At 38.6% G+C, this 20,984-nt stretch overlaps 1 protein-coding gene across 6 annotated transcripts in view; it reads right to left on the bottom strand.

Annotated features, from left to right (window-relative positions):
- The window catches only part of STAT6 (signal transducer and activator of transcription 6), an 89,248-nt gene extending 73,592 nt beyond the window's left edge, over nucleotides 1-15,656 (bottom strand). For 2 of the 6 annotated variants that reach the window (XM_087710611.1, XM_087710616.1), the window contains exon 1: nucleotides 3,031-3,248. The gene's annotated coding sequence lies outside the window, so the exon portion shown is untranslated. Of the gene's footprint in view, nucleotides 1-3,030; nucleotides 3,249-15,593 lie in introns of those variants that run through there. The other 4 variants (XM_087710612.1, XM_087710615.1, XM_087710613.1 and 1 more) reach the window with 4 other exon arrangements.
- Nucleotides 15,657-20,984: the final 5,328 nt, after the last annotated feature.

Below are 20,984 nucleotides of genomic sequence, written 5' to 3'. Positions count from 1 at the left end.
GATGGTTTTGCTGACAGAACTAGATGTGCACGGCGCAAAAATAAATAATCTTGTTACTAAGAAAACCAACAACTTTCTGAAACTATAATCTCCAGAAAATTTAGGAATGGATAAATGACATATAATAAGTTGTACAAAGAAACCGTGTCCAGAAACCTCTTATTGGAGAATAACTTTATTATCTATTTATTTGAATCATAAATCCTTACGACTGGGAAAGATTCAACTAGTGCAAAATGCAGACATGTGGGCAGTTATGTGTGCTCCAAGGATTGAACATGTTACACCTCTGCTTTGCAAGCTAAGTCAACTGCCACTTTGCTTTGGGGTCCAATTAAAGCCATATATGGCATGGGACCAGGTTATTGGATGGACCGCTCCTCCACAGTTACATCATGTCTGGCAGGACAGCATGTTGAAAGTCCCATCAGCCAGGGAATTTTATCATGTGGAACCTGGGACAAATGAGCCTTTTCTACCATGGCCTCTGTCCTGTGAAATATTATTATGAAGATGACACTGGCCCTGACCCTATTGGCCTTTCAGAACATGATTATGTCACCTGATTTGGGGATCCCTTGGCAGAGAAGAACTTGCTAGATGGCTGTATGATAGTTAATTGAATGCACTCGCTTATAGGCTTTTTCAGCATTTTATTTGGTCTTGTTTTTATTTTAATTTAAAGCTGTTAAATAAATACATCTTTATGTATTTGGACTGCTTTCATTATGTTCACCACCCAGAATCATTATGTGAGAGTGATGGCTATACAAATATGATCAATATATAAACTAAAATTAAAACTGTAAGTTGAGGAATCAGTGTAAATTATCTGCCAAAATATCTTGACTTTCTAGTTGAATTCTCACATCATAATGTGATTTACTTATGTGATTACTGTAATATGATAATATATCTACCGTGACTGGTAAACTGTGGCTTATGTTTTAGTGCTAGGTGTAACTCAACCAACTTCATTTGAGAAACCACCATTAACAAAATTGTAGCTCAACCAACATTAAAACAGTTCTGTGCAGGAATCGCGAGGATCTACTGAAGTAATCTTATTTCTGCTTTCTCAAAAATGAATTCAATTATTTTTACTACTCCATAATTTACTACTCCATAAATAAATGACAGTTCAACTGCTAAAACATATATTAAGTATTATGACCATATGGAATATCATATTTAATTGGGAAAAATATTCTGAATTTAGACACAGCCAATTTCACCGTTCTCCCTAAATTGTATAACTTTTTTCCCCCAGAAAAGAATGCTAAATTTGATACAGATCTTGATGGAAAATGACCAATAACTATAGAATCCTTGGTGCGATCTGAGCTAGGTTGCTTGCTTGGAGACATTTCATTATGGGCATTGTCAATGCCCATAAACTTCTCATTTCAATTAGACAATTTTGATGCATAATTTAATAATTTGTTTAAATGTGATACAAGAAGGCAATTTGATGGAACCTAATTACATGCCACAGCATATACATTTTTGTAATAAAAATGTTTAAAAATGTCACTGACATATTTGCTATAGGAAAGGAAAAGGCTGTGAAAAGCAACAAGAACATTTTTCTAAGATCGGTTTTATTAATGTATCATTTTCAGTCATGGTATATTCAATAATATATATTGTGATACTTATACCATAAGCTATTTCCAAATGAATTAAATACACATTAAAACAATATAAATACTTACACTAAAACTGATATTTTTTTGTAACTAAATTCACAGCCATTACCATATTTTCCCAATAATTTGTATTAAAAGAACAAAAGGGGAGAATCAAAGGACACAATAAAATAAAGACACTTTACGAAGTAAGAAGTAATATTTTTCTATTTCTCATATTATATTAGAAGTGTCTTATGTGAAATTGTAAAGAATTCAAAGTCATATACATAAATTCTAGTTCAAAATTCTGAGAGTTGTACTCTAATACGGAAGACACAACACAGAGAGAGATTGACATAGCTCAATCTTTGCCAATGCAAATAATCTACCACTCTAATGTTATAGTGAAAAAAAGTCATCTTTATCACCCATTTTTAATTAAAACCCTATTTTTTCCACGAATCTTCATGGTCTATCTGACATAGGATTCACAGAATTAATCATTATCTCACTTTACCTTGCTGTTGCCCTGTCAAACTGAGAAAGTATATACAAGGACCTATTTTTAATCAAAATTTCTTAATGTAAATTAGGTATACCCCAGAGAGAATTCATGCTTCTTCTGAACAAATTGTAGGAATGCATTGAGGAAACATCCCTCTTACAAATAATGCTTTTGTCCTGCCTGCGGGTGGCAGCTAGCCAAGAAGGACCCCACATATATTGCAACTAGATTTTTGGATTAATTTGTACTGGCCTTCACACTTGTCATTTCTGTAAAACCAAAACAATTGTGCACAGAAATGAACTTTCACACTCCTAATGATGCAGATGCCAAGAACAACATATTACGCACAATGCAAATGGTATGCACGAATCATAATTACAGAATTCGAGGGATTATTTATGAGTAAGTATGGGTATTAAAGTGAAATCAGCCAAAGCCACAAACCGGTAAACTCTTCCGAAATCCGTCACTTAGATCGGGGTGTGTGCGAGCGCCTATCACTTTAACTGCATGGTCACACAGGCTAGGATTCGAATCCATAACAAGTATATATTATGAATTCAACTGTCTTGGGTTCAGGGTATAATCCAAGGGGTAACGGGACTGCTAGGTCCCACGCGGGATTTAACCCCCTCTGGGTGTTCTCACGTCGTGTGCGTTTTCACGAATTTCCATTACTCTGTTAGCTGGACACCCCCACCCCCCACATACATATAGACCGATTTTATTAAAATAATAATAATAATAGTAATTTGTACAGCAGTCCGGATCTGTTGTCGTTTTTCACCCTATTGCTTAACTCCGGAATTTCTTGGATATTTCGCCGATTACCTCTACTCATCGGCTCTCACCCTCCCTCCGTTGTTAATATTGTTCCCACCCCTTCCGTACCTTTTACGCCAGAGAGGTCCTTTCCCTCGGTTGGTTCCTAAAAGCTTGGCTTTTCGTGAAAACCGATCGTTTGTAATCCACTCGGTAAGGTCCCAAGTCCCAGTTCTTCTTCGAAGCGAAAATTCGGCTAAGTTCCGTATCTTCGGGATCTGCGCCGCGAGAGGCGGGAAGAGGAAACGAGGTGTGGGGCAACGACGCAAACTGCTTTCACAGTCACACTGAATCAGAAGTGAAAGCAAAAAACAAAGTCTGCTTACAGGAGATGGAGGAAGAGGGAAAGGGAAAGGGCCGGGATAGGCTCGGACGCTGGGGAGAGGCTCTGATGTAGAGCTTTTGACTTTACGATTCCCATTCTTCTAGTGAATTGAAGGAATTCGGACGGAGCGTCTTCTTGGTCCGAAAAACAAACGAACGAACAAGCAAATAAAAAGTATTTTGAACCGAATAATAACCGAACTTGATTAAGGCACATAGAGGAGGTGGAGTTGTAGTGCACTATATATAAGAAATAACTACATCTCTACAGAAATAGAGCACAACTAAGATGAGAACTATAACGAATGCATTAGGGTCAATATTAAAGGGGGGGGATGACATTGCCACAGGTCTATACTACAGGCCACCCAACCAAGCAGAGGAAGTAGTAGACGAACTTTTTGCTAGTCAGCTAACTAAGGTATGTAGGAAGCACACCACAAAAGTAATGGGGGATTTTAACTGCCCTGACATCAACTGGGAAGCAAACTCTGCACCAAGTGGAAGATCCAACAGGTTCCTAACAAACCTAGCAGACAACTTTGCTTCCGAAAAAGTAGAGAAGGGAACAAGGGGATCAGCCATATTGGATTTAATTCTCACTAACAGAGAGGAAATGATAGAAGGTGTTGAAGCTACAGGAACCTTGGGGGCAAGCGATCATGCAATATTGGAATTCAACATTATGCAGACACAAGTAGTAGAACAAAGTCAAACTAGAGACTTGGACTTTTAAGAGAGCTAATTTCAATAAATTAGAGAGAGCTTTGGAAGAATTCCATGGATGATGATCTTCAAGGGGAAAACAACTCAAGAAGCTTGGGAAATTTTGAAAAGTAGGATTATAAAAGGCCAGTCTAGCACAATATCAATGAAGAAGGAAAATAACAGCTCCCAAAAGAAACCAGCATGGCTGCATAAAGAACTCTGACAAATTGAAAGACAAAAAGGTAAGTATAAAAAGTGAAAAGAGGGGGACATAACTAAGGCAGAATATCAGCAAATAGCCCAAGCCTGTAAAAATGAAGTGAGGAAAGCGAAGGCTCACAATGAAGAAAGGCTTGCCACAAAAGTAAAAAATAACAAAAAAAGTTTCCAATATGTAAAAAACAAGAAAAAAGTTAAGGAAACAATTGGTCCATTGCTGGGAGAAAGTGGCAAGAAGGTGACAAGCAACAGGGAGAAAGCAGAACTATTTAACTCATTTTTTGCATCTGTCTTTACACAAAGGGATAAAACAGTGCAACCTATCAAAAACACCACCACAAAATCAGATTAGGAACACAAGTTGAAATAGGGAAGAAAATGGTACGTGAGCACCTGTCTATCCTAGACGAGTTCAAATCGCCAGGACCGGATGGATTACACCCCCAAGGTTCTGAAGGAACTGGCAGACGAGGTCTCAGAACCACTGACTATATCTTTCAGAGATCCTGGAGCACCGGGGAACTGCAGAGGACTGGAAAAGAGCTAATGTGGGTCCCATCTTCAAAATTTAAAAAAAAATAGATCCAGAAAACTATAGACCTATCAGCCTGACTCAATACCAGGAAAGATAATGGAAAAGCAATGAATTTGCGAACACCTAGAAGTAAACAAAGTAATAGCCAAAAGCCAACATGGGTGTGTCAAAAACAGATCATGCCAGACTAATCTTACTGCATTCTTTGACAAAGTGACAAAATTAGTGGACCAGAGAAATGCTGTTGATACTTGGACTTCAATAAGGCATTTGATAAGGTAGACCATAACCTACTACTAGATAAAATAGAAGAAGTGGGTTAGATAGCATCACCACCAGATTGATTCGTAACTGGCTGACCAACCGCACTCAACGTGTAGTCCTCAATGGAACTGCATCTACATGGAGGGAAGTATACAGTGGAATACCCCAAGGCTCTATTTTAGGCCCAGTACTCTTCAACACCTTCATCAATGATTTGGATGAGGGAATAAATGGAGAACTCATCAAATTTGCAGATGACACCAAACTGGCAGGAATAGCCAACACTCCAGAAGATAGGTCTAAGATACAGAAGGATCTTGACAAACTTGAACATTGGGCGCTATCTAATAAAATGAAATTCAATGGTGAAAAGAGTAAGGTTCTACATTTAGGCAAGAAAAAGAAATGCACAGGTACAGTATAGGTTGTACCTTGCTCAATAGTAGTAACTCTGAAAGGGATCTTGGAGTCCTAAAGGACAACCATTTAAATATGAGTCAGCAATGTGCAGCAGCTGCCAAAAAAGCCAACACAGTTCTAGGCTACATAAACAGGGATAGATCACGTGAAGTGTTAATACCACTTTATAATGCCTTAGTAAGGCCATACTTGGAATACTGCATTCAGTTTTGGTCACCACAATGTAGAAAAGATGTGGAGACTCTAGAAAGAGTGCAGAGAAGAGCAACAAAGATGATTAAGGGACTGAAGACTAAAACGTAGGAAGAACGGTTGCAGGAACTGGGTATGTCTAATTAAGGCCTAGGGGAGACATGATAGTAGTGTTCCAATATCTCAGGGGTTGCCACAAAGAAGAGGGAGTCAAACTATTCTCAAGGTACCTGAGGGTAGAACAAGAAGCAATGGGTGGAAACTAATCAAGGAGAGAAGCAACTTAGAACGGAGGAGAAATTTCCTGACAGAACAATTAATTAGTGGAACAGCTTGCCTCCAGAAGTTTTGAATGCCCCAACACTGGAAGTCTTTAAGAAAATGTTGGATAGCCCTTTGTCTGAAACAGTATAGGCAGGGGGTTGGACTAGAAGACTTCCAAGGTCCCTTCCAACTCTGCTATTGTATTGTATTGTATTGTATTGTATTGTATTGTATTATTGTTAGTGCTAGCCCTATTTATATTACCCAAGCATCTCATCTTAAAGGCAATTGATATCATTAGAATCCAGGTGGAATGTATGAGTTTGAAAGTTCTAAAAGATGCTTTGCGTTTATGGCTCACCTAAAAAAGGGGCAAGGCTTTCATTGCTAGGTTGTGGGGAAGCATTTTTTTTTTGCTCTTCTTATGCACACCCAACCCTGATGTCTCCAGAAAGCCTTCCATAGGTAAGAAGGAATGCTGAGAAGAGCTGAGACATCCCAGGCATCACCTAACCACGGAGTGGTTATCCAAAGATGAAGCTCTAATGAGCAAACAGTGAGGATCATACAAAGAAACATTATTTTAGCTAATCTTAGTCTAAGCCACATTGGGTTTTAAACATGACAGTCAGCATTTATATCCTGCCCAGGAAGCTATGAGCAGCTAATGACAATATTAGAGAGCAGGGGTAATATAATCACTGGAGCTGTTCTAGAGACGAGTCTGCCATATTCTGAACTAACTATATAACTTCCAACTATTTACAAAGGCAGCCCTAAATAGAGTACATTGTAGTAGTCCAGTCTGCAGGTCATTTTTAGATCATTTTCTTCAGGGAATGGGAATACTTACTGTATTAGTCACAGCGGGCAAACACTCTCAACCTTTATTACTATACTTGTTCATTCCACAGGAATTTAATTTAACCCACAGAAGAATTTCTCTCTGTTTCCAAATCAAAGTTCCTCATAATGAATACCTCTAACTTTCTTGGATTCAGCTCTCATTTATTATTCATATATAACGGAATAACAGAGTTGGAAGGGACCATGGAGGTCTTCTAGTCCAACCCCCTGCTCAAGCAGAAAACCCCATACCATTTCAGACAAATAGTCCAATCTCTTCTTTAAAATTTCAGTATTAGAGCACCCACAACTTCTGGAGGCAAGTCATTCCACTGATTAATTATTCCCACTCTCAGGAAATTACCCCTTAGTTCTAGGTTGCCTCTCTCCTTGATTAGTTTCCATCCATTGTTTCTTGTCCTGCCTTCAGATGCTTTGCAGAATAGGTTAACTCCCTCTTCTTTGCGGCAATCCCTTAGATATTGGAGCACTACTATGCTATATATCATATCATACACACACATCTGAATATTTATAAAATTCACTAAAAATCATTGATGAACCCACTTGGTGTTTCACGTAGATGTTTAAAAAGTATTGGTACCAGAATTAAACCCCGATAGACTCTTTATAAAAGTTCCTGTTTTGAGGGGCAACTGCCATCAAACACAACCATCTGAAATCTACCTGAGAGAATGTGCAGTAACCCAACCCACATCCCTTAGGCAACCCAAAGGAATAACATGGCTGATAATATCAAAAATGCTGAAGGATCTAAAGAAATTCACAATATTCCTATATCAGGCCAATCAAAGCAATCACAATCTTATAGCCTTAAAGCCAATTTGAAATGGGTCCTGCTTCTTCCAAGTTTACATAAAGCTGATTAGCCACTACATTTTCTCTCTTGTTTTTTTCCAACCAGGGGAAGTTGGAGCATTTGTCACATCAGCAAGGGATCAAAGATGGGCCTCGTGAGCAGAGTTCTAACCATTGACTTATATAAACAAAGAAATATCCTGTTCTCTCCCACATCCTGGCCCCACAGAAAACTCCCCTATCCTATCCACTTCTCTATCTCAGGTTTGCCCCACAGAAGCCCCACCTGTCTTATCCCCTTCTCTCCCTCAGGCTCCCTTCCAAACTCCCAACCAGCAGGCCGGATGAGTCACACGCTGGCCATGCCCACGTCCAGGTTTTCAGATAGGGAGGGGCAGTAGAATGTTTAACTCCTTAGCATGAGAGCGTGTAAATAATATTATACAAAATACTAATGCTTTGATGGTTGTTTCAAAAAATAATTTTATTACCAAGCACCTAGAAGCCAAGAAGAACATATGTGCCAAATTTCAAGTTTGTAGGCTTTATGGTTCTGGAGATTTCATGATTCCTATATGAGTGTTTTCGCATTTATATAGAGAGATTTCAAATTTCTAGACTGCATAATTTCAATGATTCTGGTTTAACATGAATAAAAACTATGAAAAATTGAAATAAGATCCCAAAAGACAGCATCTTCTGAAGAAAACAACTCTTTTTCTTCCCTCACAGAGATAACAATGACAACAACATCTTCATCAACCTAAGTCATGACCTATGGAAAAATGTTATTGTGATGAAGCACGCACAAAAAGAGCAAAGCTTACAGGATAGGATGGTGTGAATATGGTGATTTTTTTTCTACCCACACTGCCTTGAAAAGGATGATTACTGGAACCAAAAGTGAACCTCTAATAATATGAGACCCGCATCTGACCCTGCTTTGCTATTGAAAATGCAGATAATAAAAGTACAAATGGAAAATGACAAATTTGGATTACTGTATAATTTTAGGAAGCTGAAGTTTATATCAGTTTGTGTGCTTTGTGAATTTGCAGTTGGCAAAGAACTAACTATGATAGCTTTATTTTCTTAGGCTGATAAAGAGCAGATAAAGATGAACAGTGTGTGGAAAAGTAAAGAAGAAGGGGAAAAAATAAATGTTGATAAATTCAGAGCTTTTAAAAATAAGGATTTTCCAAGAATAACATAAATCAGAATAGAAGCATTAGTCTTCCAGTTGGTATTATGTGGCTACTAGACAACTCATGACCTTTTGAGTCATTGTTCCAGAGATATTTCTTACTGAAACAGGAACAGATTTCATTATGATGGGTTAAAAAGCCATGGGAGTGGGAGCAACTTCTGACTGACTGCCAGCTTCCTGATTGAGTTTCCTCATGGAAAAACTGCAGGGAACATCAAAAAATTTCCTTTTGAGAGAGATGTCACAGGAGTCATGGAGAGCACACAGATGAGCTCTGTGGGTCACGGCGTGTGAACAGGAATGGAGAAACAGTGTCACATGAGTAAGAAAGTGTGTGCGTGGGGGTGGGTGGACCAAGAAGGGTGCATGGGAGTTGCTGGGGTGTGCATGAGGTGCTGCGAAGGTCAGGGGAGGCACGCAGGGAAGTGGCACAGGTCACAAAGAGTGCATAGGGGTGCACGCAAGGTTTTCCGTGGATTGGGGGAGGTTTGTGAGGGGTGGTGAAGTGAATGGGAGAAGGTACGTGGGCACGTTCAAGAGGTGCCACAGAAGATCCGTGCAGGGGTTGGGAGAAGGAGTATAGGATAGGAAAGATGTACCAGGATTCCTCCCTCCCTTTCTATTCCCCCCTATCCCTCTCTCTTTCCCTTCTTTCCCCTTTCTCCCCTTTCCTTCTCAGAGGGAAGGTAGGGGGCTGCTGCTGGGTGGTGGAGAGAGTGAGGGATTGCAAGAGTGGCTGGGAAACAGTCATAGAATGCTGCAAATGAGGGTCACATGACCATAGCAGTAGCCCAACAACACTGAAACAGCCACAATTTTTCCAAATTTCATTCCCTTAAGAGCCTTGGGTCCTGGACTTTGAACGGATTCTATAAGTTAGCTCATTTGAGGTACCCTTGGCTCGAAAACCATTGCACTGTTTTGCCTAGCTAAAGTTTATAGAAATAGGTTTTAGACAAGATGGGCCATTGTTTCATAAATATTTCCTTACCAGGTATCTCAGTGTTTTCGTTTTCAACATGACAAAACTTCTAATATGCTGGAAAAATTCTTTAAAATTCAGGAGGATATTCAGAGATGTATCTGCCTTGAAAGTAGCCCATGTTGAACTGTATAGCATAATCAAATGTGAGGAGCTGACCACAGAAAATATCTTATGACATTTTGTATTATGTCATAAATGCTTTATGATAATTTCATATCCTAAAATGTTTAATAAAATTTGCCTAATTTTATTCCCTTGGGGGTCATTTGTCCCAGTTTTGAATGCCTTTTGTAAATTAGCCCATTTGAAGTACCTTGGTTCAAAATGGTTGCCTTATAAATGCACTGTTTTATCCATAAACATTATGGGAACAAGAGTTTTAGTGGATGGATGGATGGGTACATAGGTACATAGATAGATGATGGATACATGATAAATAGATGATGATAGATAAATGATAGATAGATAGATAGATAGATAGATAGATAGATAGATAGATAGATAGATAGATAGATAGATGATGGATAGATGATAAATAGATAGATGATGATGGACGATAGATGATCGATAGGTAGGTAGGTAGATAGATAGATGATGGATAGATGATGATGATAGATAGATAGATAGATAGATAGATAGATAGATAGATAGATAGATAGATAGATAGATAATAGGTGGATGGATGGGTTGGGCAGATGGACAGACAGACAGAGGAATAAACACTTTTAAACTATGGTCCTCTCATCTGCATCAGATCAGTGGCATTTGTGGGGGAAGGGGGAGCAAGAGGGGTCAGAATGAATCATGCAGCATTGTGACATTATGGTACAAACATTGCCCTTTGAGTTATGAGCATTCAGGTTATGCCTGTCTGAGAGTAGCAGGTCTTGTGTTGTGTAATGTTGCTTTCATCATTCTAACAAAAGCAAGAGAGCTGGCAGGTGTTGATGATTAGGATTTCGGTAAAAAGCAATCAATTATTCCTCGGTGGAAAAATTAAAAAAAGATGATTTCCTAGTGGGGATGATACTCAGTAAATGGAAACGCTCCTAATTTAGCCATGGGATGCTGTTTCAAGGATGAGGAAAACAAAGGAAACACAGTTAAGAGAAAGATGAACTGGATCAATGAGGTTATTGAAATGTCCCTGGAAGAATGACAAATTATTTCTAAAGACTGATCATGAGAGCAACTATTTATCTATACAATCACTAGGAGTCAAACTTGACTCAATGGTAACTAAATATTAACTAAAACAACTTTGAGAGAAACTGTGCAGGTATAGCACCAGACTGAGAATTCAATGTTTAATGGGCCAACAAATCACCACCAAAAGCAGCAAATGATCTTAACAACTTTAACAGAATTGCTTTAGCACTGAAGGGTGTAAGGAGTCATAAATAGGTTATGATACCCATAGCTAGAAGCTAGAAGAGACTAGAAGCATTTGAAATGTGGATTTACAGGCAGTGTATGTTATGTATAAACTGGGTTGACAAAATCAGAAATGAGGTGATAAGCCACCTGGGAAAGCCAAGGGAACTCACCAAAACCATAAAAAAGTGAAAGAATATTTTGGACATGTGATGCGACACCCAGAAAAATACAGCATATTTCACTTAATATGAAATATTAATAGGAAAGATTGAAGGCAAATGAGGTCCAGACAGAAGAAGAATGTCATGGCTTCAAAATCTAAGGGACAAAACTCAACAGCATTTTTTCGTGCGGCTGTTGATAAAAATAGGATCGCCAATGTCCAATGATGGATATGGCACAGGAAGATGACGTAAGGAGGGCATATTGTGCTCTCTACAACTTCCCTTCTTTCTTCATATATTAAAACACAATTTTCATGCTAAGATGCAGACAGCCAAGCTGTTATATGAGGCTCATTTCATATTGGTATTTTTATTCAAAGTCTGTATTAACCTTATTGTGTTTATAATAGTGAGTAAAGGCTCTGGGCCAGGAGACTGTGAGTTGTAGTCTGTCTTAGGCATGAAGAAGCCAAGTGAGTACCAAGTGAGTGCCAGTCACTCTCTCTCTCTGTGTCCTAGGAATAAGCCAGGAGCAAACGACCTCTGAAGATAACTGTCAAGAATGACTTCAAAACAGAAACATATATTTATATATATATATATATATATATATATATATATATATATATATATATATATATATATATATATATATATATATATATATATATATATATATATATATATATATATATATATATATAATACACACACACACACACATACACATACACACACCATCACTGTTTACAATCAACTACAGTTGTAAGTATGAAAAATGGTCATGTTGCTTTTTCCAGTGCCATAGTAACTTTGAACAATCACTAAGTGAACTGTTGTAAGTCAAGGACTATCTGTATTTTTGGGGAAAATTGAATTTAGCCATCTGGATCATCTGCCTATTCAATTGCAATGGTCAGCAAGGACTCTATTCATTCAGAAAAATGAGAGTTTTAAAAAATTGAAAAAAATTAATTAAATTGTTAATGAATATGCTATGCAATTGTTTAAATATGTAAGCAACTTAAAATATTGGTTTGAAGTATTTTATTTCATCTCAAGTACCAAAACTACTCTGAAAAGTAAATGGCTACATTCCCAAAATAAAGTTACACCATAATTTTTTCATTATGTTCTCCTCAATACAATTTTTTTTGTATTTCACAATTTCTCGTCTGGTTCAAACTTCATAATCTGTTTACTTCCTGTCATCTGAAACCAAATGTTGTGGTTAGGAGGCCTACATGTACACTGAAACAAGGGAGGAAGGGCAGAGAGATTTAGTGCAAAACAGTTAAAACCTGAACAGAATTATAATGTATTTAAATATGTTGCATCTATTATAGGTAGTCCTTGACTTATGATTACAGCTGTAACTGGATTTCTGGTTGTAAGTCATTACAGTCATAAGTCCTATGTCACCAGAGCTGATTTTACAATTTTTTGTAGTCATTAAGCGAATATATGGTCATAAAGTGAATGCCATAGTATATGCAAAGCCATTCTTCCAAGCTGGCAAAAAAAATAAAAATCAAATTCATGGTCACATGACCTTGGGATGCTGTAATGGTCATAAAGGCAAGCTGATTGTCAGGCACCCAAAATGTGGTCAAGTCATATGGTTAACATGAGATTTTATGATAAGAAGTGATATCCAGAAGATGATATCCAGAAAACCCATTCTGGGCCTATTGCAATTTTATGTCATTAACCAATAAGTCTTAAGTCCAGGACTACCTATTAATGTATTTGATATTATACTTTAAAAATATTGTAGCTTTTATGTCTTTTGCAATCATTGAGTAAATCAAAGTAGAATATTCCATACAAATGCATCCCTCAAACTCATCATCTCCAGAGCTGATGAAATATTATAGCTTCCATCATTCTCATGCACTGGTCATGCTGGATGGGAAGTATAGCTTAAAATGCCTACAGGACATCCAATTTACAGAGCCTAAAAATGTTTCTTTAGTATCAACAAGACATCTTTAAAATGGAAAAGTTAAATATTGGGTGGGGTGGGGTGTCTACAATATTTGTGATACACACACACACACATACAGCTAATTAAAAATAATAATTGAAGAACTTGTGAAAAGCATAACCCTTCTTGTTATTTTTGAAGACCTTTCATCTCACAAGTCAGCTTGAACATAATTTCTAATTATATTAGTAGTTTACAGAGGTGGGTTCCTGCCAGTTCTAACTTCTTCTATAGAAGAGGTTCAACAAATGTACAGTGCTGTTTAGAACCTGTTCCAGTTCCCTCCCCCCGCCTGTCTGCACATCATCAAGATGAAGAGCGAGAGGAGGAATTCTGGGAGTTGAAGTCCACAAGTCTTAAAGCTGTCAAGTTTGAACACCCGAGTTTTTTTTCTAAAGGGTTCCGGGAGCAAGGGTCTTGTAACTTGAGAGCTTTAAGACTTGTGTGCTTCAAATGCCAGAATTTCTGAGCCAACATTTTGGTTGCTAAGCAAGAGCGTTGCTAAGTGAGTTTCACCACATTTTACAAGTTGGCCATGCCCACCGAGTCACATGGCTGGCAAGCCACTCCCACAAAGCAGGCCACACCTACAGAAGAGGTTCTAAAAGAAATTTGAAACCCACCACTGGTAGTTTATAAATGTTTGAAGAATATTCTTTTCTACCTTTTCCAAGCACATGTTCAAAAAGCAGAAGTGTTGGTTTTTGTATAAAACACTGCATTTCTTCCCCCCCCCCCCCAAAAAAAGGCTCAATCTGTATGTATTCAGTCTCGGATTCCGATATGAAAGCAGATGAGGTGAAGTTTTATTTAATGTACCTTTTTCTTCTCCACTAACATAGTGGATATCTCTGTCAGAAAACAGAATGCGTACTTGTGTAGGAAGGTTTAAGTCGGGGTGGGTTACGGCTGCTGCTACTGCTAGTTCACTCAGGGACACGCATGCGCAGTACTAAAGAAACTGCTGCTGCGCATGCGCAGAAGCAAAAAAGAAGATGGCGGCTTCTATGGTGCTACCAAGAGAACCAGTTCAGGGGCATAGCAGACCAAGTTACTACCTACTCGTCTGAACCGATCCGAACCGGTAGGAACCCACGTCTGGCTTAAGTAGCACTTAAAGTATCACACGGGATATTACATGGTTGCTTGAGATTGTAGGAACATGAATCGGACATGATTTTAATGTGTGTGTGAAAGAGAGGGTGGGGGAGGTAGGGAGACTTTGAGTCAATGTTGTTTTCTGATTATTGCCTGTACAAGTCGGTCAAGTTTTCTTGGCAAGATTTTGGAAGTAGCTTGCCATTGTACTGACAGTTAATTTTTAAAAGTGTGTAACTTAAAAAGTATGTATCTTACGCAGTTATTGAAATATAACTCTTGAGTGCTCAGCCAATAGATGTTTATTCCGTCTGGGTCATTCACCTATGGTTTTCCCATCAAAATATCTAGTAGACTTCTTTGGCACAGGCAATTATGTGGGGACGGGATCCATCAGTATTTTGTCCTGGCTCTGTTCCCCCATTTTTGCTCCTTCCCCCCCCCCTCAGATTTACTCTTTTTCTCTTAATTTCACTGCACTTGCCCTGGAAGGACCTATCGCCTGAGCAGACGGAAAGCCTCTCCACCCCTTCCTTCCTTCCTCCCCACCCCCCACCCCCGCCATCAGGGCAATGTAACTGCCAATCATACAACAGCTGTCAATCAAGCAGGCAGGGAGGAAAAGATGGATAAGATGTCTCACTTGGGAACCTAGCAGTCACTGACTTGTTGGCTGAATAAACAGAGCTAAAGCCCAGGAACGAAAGTAAATTATCAACGAAAAGAACAGGCTGCCCTGTGGAGAAAGAGACACCAGAAGAAGTGGCAGCAGCTGAGAAAAACGGGTGCAGAAAAGAGATTTTTTTTCCCCCCCTTTCCCTCAGACTTACTATGAGGGAAACGTTCTTCTAGCTGTTTCCTTCAGCTGGAGTAAAAATTCAGAAAAGACGAAAAGCTTAGAAGCCCAGCCAGGCACAAAGAAATAGAAAAGGCTTGGACATAAACAACAACAACAATAATAAAGAGACATCAACAACAACAATAAAGAGCTTATGGGAAATAGTTGTATTATCACGATTCATTTCTACAACAGTTGTGTAGGCCTTTATAATTTACAGTTCCTTTTTCTTTTAAAGTTTCCTTTCATGAAATAAACGTTTCTCTCAGCCACTGAAGAGAGATATAAAAGGCCAAGTTTCCAGTGCTTTGTATCTATTGAATCTAGGTCAATTTAGCTATTGGTAGCTTTAAAAAAAAAACATTGTTAGAATCTTGTTCCTTACCAGGCTTGTTCTGAACCAGGATAAAAGAAACGGGAAGTCTTTATTTTTTACCCAAGAACAATAACAGCAAGCTGTTAGGTGAACCGGTCATGAGGGGGGGAGGGGGAGGCATATTATGATAGCTTATATACATTTCATTCAGTGACTCCTTTACTCCGTCATCAAATCCCTCCCTCAGTATTAATTCCTTTAAGGGATTTCCTTCCTTTTCCTCGTAAGGGCTTCTGACTAAAAGTCTTTCTTGGAAGCAGCTACCCTGATTGGAATGCAGTCATTACTTCATCTCTGTGTGGGTGCAATCAAATCAAATCTTCTGAAAATCAAAATCAGAAGAAAAGGCCGCCCAAACTAGAAGAAGCCTCTAAACTTGTCCTAAACAAGACTGAGGCAGATCCTTAGTGGAAATGTCTCAATATGTGTAAATATTCTTCTGTATATATGAAGCACAAAGAACATGTGTAAATATTCTAACCTCATGACCCTCAATTCCCTTGCTCCCATTCTTTCCCAGTTGCATTATGACAGTACAGCTTTCCCTTTCTTTCTTTCTTTTTTAAAAAATATATTTTTTTATTACTTACATATGTAAGTATATTGAACACAGTGTGATTGTCCTGGCATTTCACTTGCCATAAAAACCAAAGTGAAAACAAATAACGTATATACTATTTAAACAGGGCTAGTATTGTACAATTATTTTTAACCATCAAATTCATTCTAATACCATGATGCATGTATAATATCTCATTCCAGGTCCCTCTACCCTAATTTTTTTGTATTCTGATTTCCACCTCGTACTTCTAACCATTGATAAAATCTGTTCCATGTGTCATGATATTTTGTCTCTCCTTTGTCTTTTATTGTTAAGGTTAGTCTATCCATTTCTGCACAGACTAGTGTCTTCCTTATTATCCCCTCCTCTGAAGGGGTGTTTTCACTCTTCCATTGCTGCGCATACACCATTCTTGCTGCGCCCAGTGTAATATTAGGTATATTGTTCCTTTATCATAGCCATCTGTTATAACGCCTAATAGAAATAATTCTGGCTTGAACTCTATACGTTGTCTAACCATTTTTCTAACCACATATGAATTTGTAACCAAAATTTCCTTGCTTTTTTACAGGTCTGCCACATGTAGTAGTAAGTGTCTGGTGTTTGTTTAAATTTCAAACAGCTTGGGGGCATATTGCTAAACATTTTAGCCAATGTTGGGGTGGGGGGAGATGTCACCTATAAAACTTTCCCTTCTTTCTGATTGCATCTACAGTTGTCAGCCCTATAAGGTTTATCAGACTAGGAGACCAATAGTATATAGAGCCAAGAGTACTTTTGTTGTAAATAATTTTGCAAATCTGAATGTGTTTCTCTCTTGCTTCATCTCTATGTGAACTGAGGATGTGCTCGTCTAAGACACTGTCTCAACTTATTTTTTTTGCTCCTGTTTTAGTTCCTCTTACCTGATCTCTCTCTTGGGGACAGCTCTTCCTCTTGTCCTCTACAATACATAAAGGGAAGGTTGCAGCTTTGCAACCTATATTCTACTCTTATTTGATTTTATGCTACACTTTGCAGGATATAACTCATGAAAGTGGGGGAAAGACTCCTGTTGCAACATACCCTGATACATTTGTATTAAGTAGTTAGTTTTGTTGGAAGAAATGTCCTTCTGGGTTCGGCTCCAAGTGGGGAAAAAGACACTGGAGACATGGAGGCTGCTTGGAAAGATGGTTTTAATGGTGGACAGGACCACATGGCTTGAGTCCTGAACAGAAAAGGTGATCACATGCTTCAATGTTGGTGGAGAAAAAGAGAAGGAAAAAAGAGAAGCTGAGACCCTGGTTTTATGCCCTCTCTGGCCTTTGATCTTGAACTTGTATTCTGATTGGTTGTCAGACTCCCATGGGGACATGCAGGGGCAACTCTCTAGGCTGCGTTTTGAATCCAGGTGTGGTTGAGTTCTCAGATGCCATGTGGTGAGTTGGATAAAGGCCAATATTATCATGCCTTAATCCCATCCCCTGGAGCTGAAGGGGAGAACTCTTTATTATGTAAAGGGACTGGCTTGGCCTTTTTAATGGTCCATTGACAAAGTGGGTGCGGGCAGGAAGCTCTCTTTATAAAACATGTTTCTTCCTTTTCACATCCATGGAAATATTCTGCCTTTTCAATATTTCCTAGGATATTTCATTTTTCTGGGAGAGGGCTGGGTGATAACTTCCTAGAGTTTCATTCCCTGAACTAATTCATAGTTCTTTATTATGTTCAGGCATGATGAAGTTTCCCAATCCTGGGCCACGGAAGCTCAGAATTTTATTTTATTTCATTTCATTTTTATCCTATCATTGCTACTTTACTACTATTTATGAAAATAACACAAAGTGGCAAACATATGTAATACTCCATCATTCTTCTATTTTCCCCACAACAACAGAGGTGGGGTTGGACAGAGAGTGACTGGCCCAAAGTCATCCAGATTGCTTTTGCATGTGCATCTTTACAGTGGCTGGATCCTTAATTAAATATATGTTTAAGGGAATGGATCAAGTACTGGGCCAGGGTTCAGGAACCTCAAAGCAAGGCCTTCCATTCAATAATGAGGTTGCAGAGAATTTTGCATAACGAGATAGGGCAGGAAAATTCTAATTTTAGAAGTGTGGATTTCAGTTCCAGAATTCTCAGCAATAGTCATGCTAATTGGAGAGAGCAGCATGGTGGCCTAGTAGTGGAGGTCTCGCCTTACAACCAGGAGGTTGTGAGTTCGGTTCTAGAGGGCAACAGATATTTTTCTCTTTGGGTGCAAAGAGAAAATATTTGCTCTGAGCTCTGTGTAGGCGTCAGGATGGGCATCTGACCAGTAAATGCTCAGCTCCATTTAGTCATCACGACTCCATTCTGATGTGAGGGATTATAGGGTCGTAAAGTAAAAGAAAAAGTCATGCTGGCTGGAGAATTCTGGAAATTGAAATCCATTCCACTGGAAATTCCCAAGATTGAGAAACAATATTCTATTGTCTTCTCCTATCATCACACAGTATATGTGAGATGATTTTACTTTGTAATGAAGAAAACGTGGGGGCGAGAGTAAACACTGCATCTTCAGAGGTTTGCTGCTTCTAAGGGAAAACAGAAGTGGACTCTGCTGCCACTGATGATCTAGAATGCCACGCACACATTGCAGGGGGCTGGCCTTACATCTTCCGTTCTCCAGATTCACAATGTATACCGACAAACTTTTATTTGTTTCTTTTTTTATTTGTTTAGATATTCACCGCTGAGTGTTATATTAAAAGTCTCTGACATGGCTGGTAATAATTTAAATTGAAAGAAAATCAAGATATCAACATTTTAAATGCTCCCTGGCAATGTTCTGAAAGGATTAGAGCATACACAGAGTGTAACCTAACTCAGCTTTTGTTAACTGCTGCTGAGAGAAGCTCCATTGTAACCTAACGTGACAACTGCAAAGGTAAAGACTCCAGGGTAATTGCCAAGTAGCCTAGCGAAGTAACTTAAAATGTGTATTCTCAGCAACCTAATGTGAGATAGTGCCCTCCCTAACAAAGCTCCGGGCTATATGCCAGAAAATGTATTCTTTTCCTCCTTTCTGGGGTCCTTTGTTTTCAGAGCACTGAGAAAACCATGAGGTTTGCGTGAACTAATGGATATGAAATTAAGTTTCTAACCCTATGACAATCTGTGCAAGCTGTGTAAATTATAAGAGGTTTGAGAAAAGGTTTTGCATGCGGCTTTTGCTTTCTCACTCTCTGCCTGCTCTGTTTAAGGTGGGAGATAAAAGGTCACCCAGATTAATCTTGATCAATAGTAAAGCTGAATATCAGGTGGCCTTTCAGGACCAGGACAACATGTTCATATTGGTGCAATATATTATAATGTAATGTTATGCACATATACCGTATGTATAGAGGATTGTGTATTGTTAGTATGATTTATTGGGTTAGGGATTTTCTTTCACTGCGATATGTATTTATGTTGGGGAGGGTGCACTAAGGGAGGCTCAGCCAATCTCATTGTAAACGTGTTGTGCACTGACCATAAAGGTTGAATTGAATTGAATTGAAATACCATCAAAGCAATTGCTATCTTTGCTTTTCTTTGCCACAGTCTTTCTACTTCTATTTGCAGGTCTTTATGTTTGGAGATTTTTTCCAGAGCACTTTAGCTTCTTCATTTTCTATTGTTTGGTCTATTTTGTGATTTTGGGTTGCAGGCAAATGGTGTTTCTTGCATACACTGTATTTTTCAGAGTATAAGACGCACTGGAGTATAAGACGCACCAAGATTTTGAAGAGGCAAATTTTTTTTAAAAAAGTTTTTGCACTGCAGAACTCCACAAAACAGCCCATTTTTTTTCCTGATAACAGGCCCGTTCCCCCCCCCCAAAAAAGGACATGAATAGCCTTTAGGAGGCTTGTATGTGCTCCTGGGGGCTGTGGAGGGGCAAAAGTGATTAAAAAACAGCTCATTTTTTGCTCATTTCTGCCCTCCCCAGCCCCCAGGAGCACTCTATAAGCCTCCTAAAGTCTATGCATGACCATTTTGGTGAAGGGGGGAAGGGTTTTGGGAGGCAAAAAATGCTGTATTCAGTGTATAAGACACACCCAGATTTTCAGCTTCTTTTTTGAGGGGGAAAAAAGTGGTTCTTATACTCTGAAAAATATGGGTACTCCAATGCACCATTGTCGCTACTTTGCCTTGCCATTATTTGAAGTCTGTGCAGTCTTCTTGCACTAGCTAACTAGATGATGCATTGTTTCTTATGCTTCTTTGCAGAGATGACATTTGATGTTTGTTGCTGTTTTCTAAATACTGACTGTATACATTTGTTTTTAAAGCTTGGTCCGCAGTCAGAATTAGCCCCTCTGATTCTTTCTTCAACTTTTCTGCTCTTAGCGATTGCCAGGCTTTGTTAACTGCTTCGACTGCTACGGTAGGTTTTTCTTTCTTTCTCCCCCTCCCTCCCTCCCTCCCTTTCTTTCTTTCTTTCTTTCTTTCTTTCTTTCTTTCTTTCTTTCGGCTTTATAATACTTTGCTTTTCGATGCTGTATTAAATAAGTCTTCATGATGTAATAGCTTGAGTATAATTTTCAATGTAGCTTCATCTCTCTCATTATCCTTCAAATATTTTTTTCAATGTCCTTGTTTCTTCTTCAATTGCTTGGCATACTTGCAATATTCCATGCCCATATAGGCTCCTTGATAAGGAGAGTCCATCAATGTTGCTGCATGGATGAAGGACATGATTCATTGTCATTGTTTTTCTGATCTTATGCTGGTCATTTAGTTCTGCTGTCCTCTGTTTCAGTTGTGTGGCTAATGACTGGACTAGGCAATAAATATCTTTAAACAGTTTCTCTTTTTCTTCAAAAACC

The sequence above is a fragment of the Thamnophis sirtalis genome, unplaced genomic scaffold (assembly GCF_051295495.1).
Source record: "Thamnophis sirtalis isolate CommonGarterSnake01/CBP01778 unplaced genomic scaffold, rThaSir2_p1.2 scaffold_3, whole genome shotgun sequence".
Taxonomy (NCBI): Eukaryota; Metazoa; Chordata; class Lepidosauria; order Squamata; family Natricidae; genus Thamnophis; species Thamnophis sirtalis.
Note: the sequence above shows the minus strand (reverse complement) of the source record. Positions and strands in the feature narration are given on the sequence as shown.